Source organism: Meleagris gallopavo, chromosome 1 (genome assembly GCF_000146605.3).
Source record: "Meleagris gallopavo isolate NT-WF06-2002-E0010 breed Aviagen turkey brand Nicholas breeding stock chromosome 1, Turkey_5.1, whole genome shotgun sequence".
Classification (NCBI taxonomy): Eukaryota; Metazoa; Chordata; class Aves; order Galliformes; family Phasianidae; genus Meleagris; species Meleagris gallopavo.
Window position 1 is genome coordinate 67,729,036 of NC_015011.2, and position 15,018 is coordinate 67,744,053.

The window sequence follows — 15,018 nt, forward strand, 5'->3', positions numbered from 1 at the left end:
TCCTTTCCTTTCCTTTCCTTTCCTTTCCTTTCCTTTCCTCTTTTTTTCCCCCATTGCATGCTTTCACAGTGCTGCAAGGGCTTCACCCACCCTCAATACCCCCCATCATTCTCAAGAGATTTATAGCTCTTCTCTGTCTCAGCTAACTTGGTTCTAATTAAGTCACTGGATCACGTTTGCGTGACATTACTGTGTTTTCCCTCATAATTGTCTGGGATAAAAGTTTGTCTGGCTTCATTGAAGCTTAAAGGGTCACTTAGGGCTCTTCAAACAGAGCAGCAATGAAGCACACACCAAAGAAGTAAACATTCATAAAGATTTCACTCTGACACCTGTGTTATTTAGGTTTGTGCCCAAGGGGTGCAAAGCCAGGCCCTCTATATTGATGCTGCACGCTCTCAGTTATTTTTACACTGAGGCACAAGGAAATTCAAAGCTAGGTTTCCCATGGCAACTGGAACAGAGGTGGGTACATCACATATGTGTGTGATGTTGTTTCCATGCCTCAATTATCAGCTCTCATTGCTGGTGTTGGGTCCTTGTCAGCCTCATGATAGAGCATGTGCACGTGCATGGTGATGCTGCGCTGTGCCTTGTGCCTGCTCCTGGACAACTGCAAGGCTGAAGGCCTTGAACAGCGAGGTTTGGATTGTAGCATGAGAGTGACTTTGGCCTAGACTACACATCCTTTAGGGGGTCATGGAAGACTTTAAAAGGGGATTAGAAACACTAGGTTATGGTAAAAGCATTCCTTCTGTTTATCTGTGTGTGTAAATCTTGCTGCTCACCCATGGACACACAGTTTTTATGGCAATTTAGATTGATTATACACTGAAAAAAAAATCAGGGAGGCAATCTAGAAAGTTTTTTTTAAGTGTAATTTGTTTTATGCGTATGTCTATGGTATGTATTTATATATAAATAGTGGATAGAAATGATAACAAAGAGCAGGTGGGCAAATCCTTATCATTATCATATTTATTTATTTGAGAAATCCATTTCCAAACATCATAATCCAGATTCAGATGAGAAGTTGACTGGCAAAGTATTCACTGCTTGAAATACGTGGGAAGGAATTTAAATGGTTATCCTGTAACCCTTCCACATACTCTCTGAAGTATGCTCATGTAATTACCACAATGCAAGCATTTCAGAAAATACTCCCCACTTACACATTGAGGAGAAAAGAACACACCGGCCTGAAGGTGGCCTGTGTATATGATGTATGCTAGCATGTTAAAAAACACTCTGACGACTTCTTTTTTTAAGTATAACCTTTAGGAAACCTGTGCCTTCACTTCATTTGTGACTAATATATATTTGCTCCATTTAGCAGTAATGATCTAGATCAAGAACCCATCTAGGCACCGTACATACACACAATAGATAGCTTCCAACTGAGCTTATAATTCTAAAGAACTTGTCTTAAAAACAGGAAGAGAAATAAAGGGTTATTATTACCATCAACTAAAAAAGTCACCAACTTCCCAGCTCACTGTCTTCGTTAGAAGCTTAGTTTTCCTTTAGTTTTCTTTAAATACATCGAACTATACAACTAAGTGAGAAATGCCATTATATTTCTTCATTGTGTTTTCTAGATGTGCCAACACAAACGGCTGAAAAGCAGCAGTTTGAGATAAATGAGGAGATGCAGTTAGAAAGATAGAGAGCTGAGCAGTCTATGGGAGTGATAGCTCCCTAGTTCACTTTGAGAACTGGTGTCCTGATGTAGTTGGTATGTTAAGAGATGTCAGCCAAACTTATGGGAAAATACACCATTAAAATGCAGTGGAGGACACTACAGAGAAAATTCTGCTACTACATTAATACTTAGGGAATAGCAGCAGAATGAATATGTAGGACAGAAGAAAGGCAAATAAAAAGTATCAGATGAAGGAAGAAGAAAATAAATATTAGAACATGACATTTCCGTGTTTCCTGTTACCTTCTTTTCAAAAAGTCAAATGTGCTTTATCAATTCACATATCAAGGCTCAATAGAAATATAAAATGCACCATAAAAACTTTATTAAAAAAAACAAAACAGTAGAAAATAAAAGCTAATAAAAAACACTGGAGTTAGATGGAAAAAAAGTTGAAGAGAAATGATGTTTATCCTTATATTATTTACATTTTTGAAGAAAAAATCTTTTAGAAATTACTGGTCATATTTCATAGTTTATCATTTAATTTGGCATTATCAATCAAAAAAATGGATCAAATGCTGTTAACTCATGCTTATGACTTCTTAGTTCATGTTGAGTTTAATCTTCAAAGTTAGTGCAGGGTGTAAGGTGAGAATTTTTGTCTCAGAGGAAGGACAGCAGTACGTTGGATATTGTAGGAAAGGCTTCTAAAAGATAATTGAAGCTTTCCAATATGAAGGTAGAAGTAGACAGTGTTTCACTGTGCCCAGTGTTGAATAGAAATCTGTTATTTGCATCCCACTTACTGTTATCTGTAGAGAGGTCTCAATTGACAGTATTTTCTGGACATGACAATGACTTACATTTGATAAATAAATTAGTAACTTTTTGGGGGGTGGGAGGGGAGGGCTGTCTCTTAGAGTAAAATAGGAAAAAATATCACGTTCAAATTCATCTTTGTTCTTGTGCTGTTTCCATTGAAGCTGATGGTAAAAAGTCTCTTTGACTTTCCTGGGAACAGGGCTGGACCATTTTAAGTGTTATGTTGTAATATAAATCTTTTAGGTCTTAAATATTTCCATACAGTGGAGCAAAGAATTCTTAAATGTCATCAGAAGGACTGCTTCTTGTTAGGCTGTTACAATGTACCATTTCTGTTCAAATAGCATTTACTAATATGAGAGACAAATACATTTACACAATTTGGAAGTTTGACACTACATTTGGTTGTTCACAGCTTTTATACATTATAGTATTTATGGAAATATTTTTAACTCCTCAGTTGCATACAACAAAGCACAGATGTTTTCCAGCAGCATTTCCTCATCAAGACTTTTAGCTTAGCCTTGCTGGAGTATAGCATAGAATTTGATTACAGTTAAGCTAAATTCAAAATATTCCCCGGGTATCACGGTTCTATATGAAAGGCAGACCTAGGAGGAGGGAAACGGCGTCTCCTCTGCAAAGGCTTCCACCCGCAGGACCTCAGGCAACTGAAACTTCTCATCTTTGGATCTTCTTCTCTCATTGACCATAGCTTTGAAGAGGTTTCCGTAAAAGGACAGCGGAAAAAAGATACAAAAATATGGTCCTCTGGGAATGACAGAGAGGTTTTCTTCTCCTGGTACACTTAGGATTGCTGAGCTCAAAGACAAAATTCTCTACTCCAGAGCAGCTGTGATGATCTGCCAGTACTCTGTCTTCTCACCTAGTGAGGGGGTGAAGGAAACACCTTCCATGAAAAAGTTGCCATTCCTTTTTCTCTATTGTTAGCTTGGCTTGGTAAACGTAACTGGATAGTAATCATACAGTCATTTAAGTCTTGTTAGTGATTCATTAATAGGTGAATTTATCCTAAGCGATGAGACAGTCTCTCTCTTTTGTCTGTGTTAGTGCCTGCCTGACCTTCTTTTGCCTCTAACTGCAGTTTCTTGCCAGACACTTAATTGTAAGCTCTTCATGAGAAGAACTGTTCATGTATTTACAACATCTTGTGCAATGGCCAACGGTTGCAAATACTGTACAAATACTGATGATAAGCTGCCTCCACCTCAGGAAAGACAGGGCAATCTTTCTAACAAACATTTTCAAGTCAGTGGTCATTACAAAGAAAAAAAACAAAACAGAAACAGAAGAAACATTAAAAAACAACAACAAAAAGCAAGGAAGAAGAGTGAGAGGTGTCAGTAACTCACTCATGGTGAGAAGGGAGACTTCTGTCTGTTGTCTCTGCACTTTTGTTGTCTGAGGAAATCTCTGCTGCTCCCTATGACAAATGTATGTCCTAAAGATGTCTGAAGGGGTACTACAAAGGAAGTCAAAGCCAATGATTTCAAGCTAGAAGACCATATGAAGGAATGATATCTTTTTGTGCGAAGGTTTAAACTGTGGCTTTTAAAGAGAAAAAAACACACTACTAACAAAGTCTTAATAAAAACAGAGGTAATAAAAAATACTGACAGTACAAGCTTTTCTGTGTGCTTTGGGCCTGATCCTGATGACTGCCTTTACCAGCTATCCATTTTACCCATGGTAGTACCACATAGAGAATCTTTTCATGTGTCATGAGTGAAAAGTCATCCCAACTATTAAACGACAGCTATCAACAAATGCTCAAAACCCTGTCAGTCAATGACATCTTGCTTCCTCCAGTAAGAGGAGTGAAAATGGTGTCTAACTGCTTCCAGAATGTCTTTACTGATAACTACCTATAATCACAGGAAGCAGTTCAGTCTCTCTGTGGGAGAGGAGTGCACATAAATATTTACAGTGAGTAAACTGCAGCCAGTTGTGCTATCCATGTCTTGAACTGCTGCTGATTCAGACTTGCATGAAGACATAAAGTTCTTTACAGAGAGAGTGGTGAGGAACAGACTGCCCAGTGAGGTTGTGGATGCCCTGTCCCTAGAGGTGTTCAAGGCCAGATTGGATGGGGCCCTGGGCAGCCTGGTCTAGTATTAAATGGGGAGGTTGGTGGCCCTGCATGTGGCAGGGGGGTTGGAGATTCATAATCCTTGAGGTCCCTTCCAACCCTGGCCATTCTGTGATTCTGTGATAAAACCAAACTTCACCTCAAAACATTTGGGAATCCCAGGGATGGGCATGGTGACTTGGTGACATGGTCAAAATTACCTATCAAAACAACAAATGCTATGATTGCGTGATTGCACATAAAAGCATACAAATGTCCTTATCTTTACTAGCAAGATCTATGGATGTATTCTAGCAGCTTTAGGGAAAAATACTGTATTTATAGTTCAAATTAGTGCAACATAGTCTATTTTAACTGTAAATTTTTCCTTGGAAGAAAAAAAGATTTCCTCTGAGGATATTAGGTTGATTGAAATGGAAGTGAGTATAGAAACCTCGGATAGGTAATGCAAGGCTGGGCCTGCACTCGGACACTGGCATTAGAAGAGTCTTAACAACTGTTTCATCCTTGCATCTCTTTTGTACCTTATCCAGCTATGTTCATATCTGCAACTGGAACCCTGAAGCACCACTATGGAACAGAAGTGCAATAGGAAAAACAGTACAGACAACTATATTTATTCACCTAACATGAATCTGAAACTAAAGCTTCCAAAGTATTCCTATTTTCATTTCCGTGGTAAACTTTACTAATTTACCTCAGTGTCTGCCTCATATTGCATTTTACTATTTGCTTACAGCAAGTTTCTTTTAGAGTGAATTTATGAGCACTAACACCGCTATTCAAAAATGCTCCTCTGTCTACATTTGTGATGCTTTCCAGTGCATTCCAGTGGAGTAAAAGGAAAAAATATGGTAAAATAGATTTGGTGAAAAATTGCTAACAATTGTAATGCTTAACCAACAAGGCAATAAAAATTAAGTCCCCTGTTCATGAGTGATGCGTATCCCACATTAAGCCTACATTTCTTAGCTGAAACATTTATCCAATAGATCTTTATTGTATAGCATTCATAAAATAGTGTGTTTAACAACACTGTTTCCTCAGGTCTTTTGGAACACAAGGAGAGGACTGAAAGTATGAGAGAAGCAGTGATGGGCATGACCAAAAGGTTGTCTTTCATCAGTGGGAAAGCTTGGGGAAAGTGTTTTAAATGTCTCATATTTTTCTATGCCCAGATTTTTTTTTTTTAAATTACTTATTTGATCAAACCATAGCATCAGTATTTTTTGTATTACTTGTATTACTGAAGAAGTACTATTTTCAGTATTTACAAGCTATCTGGATATAATAGAGACTACTTATTCAGTCAATATTAATTTTAAAATCTCTTTTATTCTCTTGAACAAGTATGTTTACAAGAAAAGCTTCAGTTTCTTTGGAAATGTGGAATGATTTAGGTTGTAAGGAACATTTGGAAGTGACCTGCTCCAATCTCCTGCTCAGAGTGGACCTAACCTTCTGAGCTGGGCTTTTTCTTTCTTTCTTTTTTTTTTTTTTTAATTTCAATGGCATTATTTTATGGCAATAGACCTTGCTCAAGAGATTGTTAAAAAAATAACATCCACTTTCTAGATTCCTCTTTTTTATCTTCTCTTCTATGAATCTACTCCAGCTACTGCTGGAATCAACAATCTCTGTTATTCTTTCAGAACAATTCAGAATTTATTCAGCTCCTTTTTCCTGCACTGAAAACAGAAAGTAATGAAGATCTAGGGTAAAATAGCAGCTGTAAATATACAGATAGGCAAAATTGCAAGATTTGGTTTGAAACACTTCGAAACCATGCTTCATAAAAGAGACCTTTAAACTTCAGAAGGAGATTGCTGTGGATCTTATCATGTTTAGAAGATATTTAAAATAGCTATGACAACTTAGTGTTTCAAGGTCAAGATTTTGTGCACATACCAAATCTCTGACACTATCCAAGATCCTTATCCAATGTGAAGAGGAAACAGTAAAATTAGAATTGCCTAAAACAACCTCAAGAGAATATTGTTGATTCTTGGGAAGGGTTTTCTTTACATCAGCTTTTTCTTAAGAGGTCTAAAATTAGAAAGTTGTAAAAGAAAAGAAAACAGTGAAATATATAAGACATTCACTAACACTGGAAAAGCCATTTCTTAACAAGGCCCCTTCTTCGTTGCTTGCTGCGATTTTCTTTAACCTTTTATCACTTAAATGGACTGGGCTGTTTTGGAAGCCTCTAAAATATACTAATCAAATCTTCTTGTTTTTATATTTTAGATGGGAGTGTTGTCTAATCTAGTTTTCAGATCTCCCCCTAATCTGGATCATCTGGGATTAATTCTCAATGCAGTCAGGAAAGGAGTGCTTGGAGAGACTGGATGCAGCAGAGATGGTTGGCCAGGGTCTGGTCAATCGTTATATACTTGATTTGGACAATTCAGCTGCTGACTGCAAATTTTGGATAATATACTGAAATGAAACTCTCCAGATGATAAAAATATGCTTTTGTATGTGCTAAGTTACCTACAGCACGTCGTGTGTGTTTTGTGGAAAAAGATAGGCTCCTTGCATAATAATTCTCTTAGTTATTTATCGTTAATATTGTTTTTGCTTCCTTGTCACACATATAACTTTTGCATTGAGATCTTTGCATACTGGCTGTGTTTGGTCACTTCGTGTTTCTATGAATGTAGCAGAATTTTGCAGGACATAAGTTTGTATGGGAACATGGAAAATGCAGTACTGGCTAAAAAAAGGTATATAGATGATACTTTTGTTTCATCAGCCATCTCAAGTTTTTAAATACTGCTTTAGGTAGATCCAAACCCAAACATTTTAATAATATGTACTGTCCTTTCTTCTGTGAAATGTTTCTGGTCATTTTTAATGAAAATGAAAAGATAGTGATTTATCCAGATGAAGGGAGTAGATGGCAATTCTCCTCATTCCTGTTTTCCCCTGTCCTTCTAGTAGCAGTTCAGAGAGAAGTTACCAGGTGAACTAAAGGGCAAAATGGTCAAATCTCATCTTCAGTGATTTTGGAACAGAAAGTGCAAAATAAACATCCCAGTCCTGGATGACTGAACCTTTGTTCAGTCTGAACCTTTGTCCTGTGGGGTCAGGTTCTTCTTTTATTGAACTAATAGAACCAAAGGATTTCCTTCACTGATAAAAATGTTCATATTTGTTTGCCAGATTTTACATGAATTAAGGACTGCTTTGATTTACGAAAGCTACATTTTCAGCGAATACGTTATTTCTCTAGGAAGAATTCTCCATGATGATAATGGTTCTCTGCAAGTCAATGTTAACTTGGCAATCCTGATGTTTGGCAGCAGAATTTAACTTTACTTAACACTTATCAAGTTATTATAAATGCCCCATATTGCAAACTTTATGAAGATTTCAAGTTTTCAATTTATTTATTTTCTTTTAAGTCAGGAAATGCAAAAGATAGGCTTTTTGCAGGAATATGACTTTAACAATGTTCTATGTCATAATTTTCCTGATGTCATAATTTTCCCGGCTTATAAAATGCAAAATGACCAGTGTTGATACTGCATTAGCACAGTTTTTCTTTTTTATATGGCACATGACCTAAGATATCAGACTAGTCCTGGTTCATGGCATCTGTTGCATATGTTACAGAATTTCTCTTGGGGAATATTGCTGTCTTTTAAAATCAAGTAAATCAGAAAAAGAGAAGGCTATAATACATTTAATAACAATGTTAAGAGTGGAGGATACACTTCGTGACAGTGGTTCAAAACAGAAATTAGTAACATGGTATGAGCCTGACACGTGTATTGGCATGACACATTCATTACTTGCTTATCTATTCTTTCCTTGTTGACAAGTCTTACATCTGACTCTTCTGTTTGTTATGATGGATATGCTGTTTCAAAATAAAATACTGAATTAATTCATGTACAAAGAAGAAAAAAAATTCTCTTTTAACAGGAGGTACATGAAAATGCCCTTTCATATCACTTTGTTTTGCTACTCAAAGCTGTTTATCAAGCAACATGGGATCTCCAGCTTATATTACATATCCTAAAAGTTTCATGCGAAAATGCTTTTTTTCTCCTCCAAGGTGAATGAGGTCCTATAGCAAAAAGATACTACATGTCAACAAGTAAACATTTAATCTGACACTAATGTTTAATGTCTTGATTCATTTCTAAATTTATGTTAATCTTGTGTTACTTTCCCAGCTTTGTAATAGAAGTAGTAGCAGGATATCTGCTAATTAGCTAAACTCCCATTTTAAAAAGACTTTGCAAGGCAGTGGTTCTGCAGGTTCTGAAACAGTGGGTTTTTTAGTCTGCTCTTCTAATCTGAAGCTTATTCTACGCTAATGATGTAGCATTACTGTAGCAGCAGTAATAAGAAGCTGCTTCAAGGAAAACTAAAGGGGGTTTGACATTTCTATGATCCATCAGAGTCACTTCTCTTTCCACCTCTCTTTGTTGGAAGAAATATATTAATTGTATTGTAGTTGGAACTGAAAGGCAAGCAAGCTTGTTCATACATGGAGAGGTAACTACTTTTTAAATCAGTGTTGGAGACTTTCCTCATAGAGCCTACCTTAGAAAGTTTTGCTCACATAAGTATGTTAGCCTAGATTGAAAAGAAAAAACATATTAAAATCACACCTGCCCTATGAAGTTCAGCCAGCAAGTTCCTGGTGTAGACACAGCTGTTCTGCCAGGAGAAAGCTGCTGCCAGATTAACCTGCTGTGTTCTTGGCCTGCTGTGATCACAACAGCACATCTCCTTCACTTGGCACCTAACAGTGCAGAACTCTAGTGTGCTGGTGTAACTCTCACAGTGATGGCAACTGCTGACAAATCCTATGTCTGAAGCTTACTTAGGCCAGTAGTTTAGATGTACTTTATGTGAGGACAGCAATGAAAAAAAAACCAAAGATGCTGAGAACAGAACGCTGAGAAGGCATTAAAGATTGCTGGCAGGGCTTGTAGTTTGGACTAGACAAGCCCCTTTGATGACAAGTTCCCATTCCATAAATCTTTTGTTTTTCTTGAAATTACATTTCTTGTCTATGCCAGTTTCCACTGACTGCAGAAACATCTGCTGTGATGAGGTTTTCTTTGCCTTACAATCATTGAGCATTTGTGCCCTTGCAACAGTAGCTTTTCAATGATAAAATTCTACTCTAGGGTGATTACTACCTATAGTAGAAAGGTCTGCAGCCAGATCACAATGGGACTGTAAATGGCTCTGGTGTTTCGCAGATACTACAGTATTAATTCTCTCCGTCTGCTTCACAATCATAGTAAAAGTCTGTCCCAAAAATAATACAGCAGTATATCAGGTTCAAAGTATTTCTCCTGTCATCACATGCATCTGCCTTAGGTTATCTGAAAGTCACAGGGTATTACACTAGCGAAGAAATATTTGAAGGTCAGTCCAGGATCAGCCTGGATGACAAGTGATGACTGCATTTTTACTAAGCAATCTGTCTCTGGTACCTGATGATGTCAGAATGGTCGTGTTCCTGGGATCCAGCAGTTCCCAAACCCTTTGTTGCGTGCAGGCTTGTTTGGTTATTCTTTCTTCCTGACATGAACGTGAGAAGACTTGGACTGGCTGCAGTACTGGCAGACAGAGAAATGTGGCTGTGATGCTCTTTGACCAAAATCAATTGGCCTCTGTACTTTGGCATGAAAAAGATATAATTGTCCAGCAAAACAGGAAAAGTGAGTGAGCACAGTGAAGGAGCCAGAGAGGGACTGATTATTCACTGTTGTGTTTTAAATTACTCAATGAGAACAAATCATAGTTATTTTCTCAGTGAAGCTCTTCTGATGCAAGCATCTCCTTACAATTGCACTGATCTTAGACTCCTCTTTAGGCTTCTCACTGTAGCCATTTCTACTCTTTTTTCTCAAATGAAAAACTAAATACCCTCTCTATCTGTCCCCAGAGGAGCCTGACAGAGAAATCCTCTGCAGACAAAAAGGTTAGGCTGCAGAGGGGGAGGGTATCAGTAAGGAGAAAAGGGGAAGAATGCTGCCTGAAATTCAGCAAATTCTGGAGGAAGCAGAGTGACTTCAGCCGAGCATATGGCATTCACATGTACTCAGTTTCCCTTATAATGGAAAGTGTTTGGGTCAAGAAACCCTGTAAAACCCTGTAATTGTATGCATGTCTCCTATCCCACAAAGAATTCTTCCCTTTTTGTTCCCAGAGGATCAAGGAACTAGTTTGGGAGTATGAGTTGGCCAGCTGGGGCTCCCCATCAGCTGTGTGATGATAGGAGTGACAGTCTCCTCTGATGATAAGGGCAGCCATGCTGTTGTCTACTTACTGAGAAAGTGAGTGAGAAGAACGTAAGTTTTTGCCATTGTTTGGATGGCCCAATGTGGAAGTCTGAAGGTGGTGGCAGACCTTTCTCGGTAGCCTGCATTGCTGGGGCTGGTTGTGTCCTCTGGCCTGTCCTCAGGAGGGTCTTGGCCACAAGGCCCAATGACTGCTTTCTCAGAACTTTCTCAGAGGGCATTTCTTCCTTTAAAAGAAGTATGCATAGGCTGGGATTTGTGTAACATTTGTCCTTGAGATGAAGATCTTGAAGGTCCATGTTTAGGGAGCTGGGTAAACAGGCCTGGACACAAGGGTCAGCCAGCATGGAACAGGGAGCAGAGAAGGAAGAGATCTCCTGTGTTGAACAACCCTCTCTGGTGCTTCACAAGGTCTTCTTTTGTTGCTCCTGCAAGGACCTGAAGTGCTGAACAGTTGTTTCTGTGAGTTTAAAAGGATTGGTATGAAGAATATTACTGCACAGATTTTGTAATCGAGTTATTTAACTTCAGTATGTTATAGTGTCATGTTTTGACATTGTCGAAATGAAATTATTAGTGAGTCAAATTTAGAGATTTTGGCAATCTGTACTTTGTGGAAATGTTTCAGTTTCCTATTCCAATCGAATATATTTATATTTATATCAAAGCATCAGGATTTCTAAATGAACAGAAATTCTATTTTCTGAAAAACTGGTTGCTTCATACTGATGCTAAAACCACAAGACAGAGCAGTTAAAGACTGCACTGGTGGTTGACTTACTGGGAGCAACCTGTTTGTTGGCTGGAGGCTGACAGGTCAGTCCTGAGTCAGACTAGCTTTTGGGCAGAGCACATGTGATAAGGTCTGATGCTTTTCCACCATGGAGGAAGTGATCTAACACCTGCCTTGAGGCAATGGTAGAACTCCTAAAAGCTCAGATGAGAAGGAATGAGCCACAAGAGTACGTGAAGTGGTTGTTTTTTTTTCTGACTAGAAAACCTTTGACCCCAAGTATTTTTAACTCACATATTTCAGAAATGTCAGACAATTGATGAGCAATCTGTTATTTAAGTGATGTATTTGTCTCATGCATGGTTTCACTTAGCAGCTACAACACGTACAGCAAAGAGTTGAACAAAAATGAACTGGAACTGTATGTAACATATTTTATTCAAAACAGATGTATTATTTGGTATACGTTTAACATTCTCCACATAATCCCAACTTGATCCTTAACCATCATGCATTAGAGTGTTGCTTTTAAAGAAGATGAAAATGGGCTGCTAAAATGCTGCCCATATAATCTGAATTATTTTCAGTCCTGTTGTTAAAGCTTAGAGATAAAATTCTCTTTTGAACTAAGGTTGAAGACATTCTGTTTGATATATTGATATAATTCCTGCAATATAAATACTTATAAATTAAGTTAGTGGTATTGTATGATTTCCTGTAATCTGTTTCTAGAATCAATATTTTATTGAATGAACTTCTTATTTTAACTTCTCACTTACTGACCCAGTGGCACAGCTATAATGTGTGCTTGATCACTCACTCTGCTTTATTTTTTTAAATCAGACTTGATTCTGCAGTATAGTAGATAGGACATGTTTTTAGAAGCATTGCACTTAGTATTGTGTGCAGAGGGATTGAAAATAGCATTATTATGCTCTAATGTTGAGACTTCCATCTAAACATCCTGTAGTTATTTAGAAAACAGATACATAACACTTTAGGGGCAGGAAAACTGAAGCTGTGACTATTTCTTTCCTAAAGGATACTTAACTTTAAGCACTTAGCATTACATTTACTTTTCTAGGTATGGATTTTATTTAAAACATTCTTTATATGTAGCAGTTAACATTTCATTCATTACCTAAGATTTAGTTCAAGATCTTTTCTGATACTGTACAACCTCATGTACATTTGGAAGATTATTCCAAAGAGATAAAATGATCTCACCTTTTGCACCTTACTAGGAACGTGCTAACAGCTAAAAGGCTAAAAGAAGCAATAGATGAGGATGCTCAGCATTAGATTTGGTTGCCTGGAGCAGTCCAAATATCTGGTAGTTCAGCTTTCCACTCTATTCTGCTCTCGTGACTGCATGAACAAACCAAACTTTAAGTAGCTTGATTGCCATATGCTGCTCTGGTTTTAGCCCCTTTCATTTTTTATTACAGTAGCATAAATTATCTATTATTAGTAGTGTTATTATTAGAATTAAACCTTTCATTTTATATTTTCCCCAGCAGGCAGTACTTGCTCTTCTGATACAGAGGCAGTGACAAAGATAGATGGTAATTTGGAATTGTTTCTTTGATTAACTTTCAACAAAATGATGACTGCAGAGGATTGGTTTTGTGTGCTTTTCCCCAGCACTGTGGTATCTGTATGTAATTATACAATTCCTGTATATTTCTCTTCACACGTCAGCTGTACCCTGTATTTCAAGGTTATCGAATGCAAAAATTCTTCTAGACTCGGGGGACTGATAGTCAGAGGAACTTCCTCCTACTCTTTAAAACCCATCAAGAGCAAGATCAATTTTCTAGTTAAGAGTATAGAAAGACAGAAACAATGACTTGCATTAGGGGAACATTTTAGAGGACATACATCTAAACAAATTTTAATTCAACAAAATACAAAAAACCAAAACAAAACAAAAACTCTACAATCAATACTTTGTAAGCACGTTTAATACATTTACAACACACCATGATAACTTCTTCAGCAACTTCAGCTTTATAGTTGTGCATAACTCTTATTCTGTATCTATTTCAGGAACACAGAAATTGTTGGTAAAACGTGTTATCATCAGACAACACATACGTCCAGGTTCTGCATGCTTCCTGGAGCTCCAGGTTGCTACAGAAAAATCCGTTGATACATCTTTATGCTGCAATGCCAATGATATTCTGACCTACCTTCAAAACATTCTTTACTTCCTTTTTTCCTTTGTTCTTGTTTGCTCTGTATCTGTGCTTTACATACTAGACCACATTTAAACGTACAGTGATCCCACTCTGGGTCTTGGGTTGGAGAAGAGAAAACAAGGTAAGTACTAGCTGGAAAGAGCTCTTTCTGTGGTGGCCAGAAGAACTGTATTAATTTAAACCACATACATATCTTTTTTTTTAATCAGCATTTAATGATTTTCTAATATGGTACAAGCTATTATATAGATAAAGTTCAAGAAGGTAGAGGACATGAAAATATATTTTTAAAAAGGGAAAATTGGATTACATCATAGTTAATAATTCTGTACATAGAATATAATTTTCGTCATTGATGTAGTCTGAATACTTCTACTTGCATATCTGAGTCTGCGGTTTTATATGTGGATGATTCCACCATAAAACTCTGAGACATCACAGGACTACCAATTCACCTGTAGTCCTATAACTCAGGAATCTCTTAAAGCCAGGAAGTACTGATGTTATGTTAGTATGACATGAGTCTGGCCTGCAGCCTCATTGTCCTCCACAGACTTGCCCAGTACTTTGCTCATGGCGACTTCAGACAACCCAACCTCCATGAAGGCTGGTGCCATTTTAAACTCCATTGGTAAGTGACATTTGCAAGGTCTGATTTTCCCAATGGTAGCTGTGTAATGCTCTAGCATCAAGGAAAGACACCTCCAGGTGATGCCACTCTGAGAAAAGGACAATGAAAGGCAAGTCCCGGAAAATGCACTGACAAGACAAAAAAAAAAGCACAGTAATCTGGAAGAAAATGAATTGGAGCAGGCTGATATTAATCGTCCATGTATGCCTTCAGTAAATAGTTGGAAAATTTTCCACAAGGAGTTTCTGCTCAGTTTTACCTTTCAGACATAGAAGTTCTTAATTTTGTTCCACAAAGAGCTGTATTTACTGAACAGGCACACATTAGGGGGTTTCTAACACTGGCATAGGAAGTTATTTCTTCTGCAAAACATTTCAGTTTTGTTCTCACTTCAAACAGACTTAAGGGCTTAGAATGTTATCCAGTGCCTGCTGAAGTCACTGGTACCTGCTCATTGACTGTTATGATTTCCAGAGCACGTTTTTTATATTCCTTTTTTATTAATTGTCATTTATGCAACACTCAAAGAAGTTAAAGCAAACAGGGGATTTGAAAAGCCTACATGACAATGCATTACAACAGTTCAAGATAGAAAGTGAAGGAT

At 37.5% G+C, this 15,018-nt stretch overlaps 1 long non-coding RNA gene across 1 annotated transcript; it reads left to right on the top strand.

Annotated features, from left to right (window-relative positions):
- Positions 1–9,208: 9,208 nt before the first annotated feature.
- Positions 9,209–14,575, top strand: LOC116217105. The gene is made up of 3 exons (XR_004161102.1): positions 9,209–10,267; positions 13,100–13,147; positions 13,632–14,575. It is a non-coding gene; the product is annotated as an uncharacterized LOC116217105 (long non-coding RNA).
- Positions 14,576–15,018: the final 443 nt, after the last annotated feature.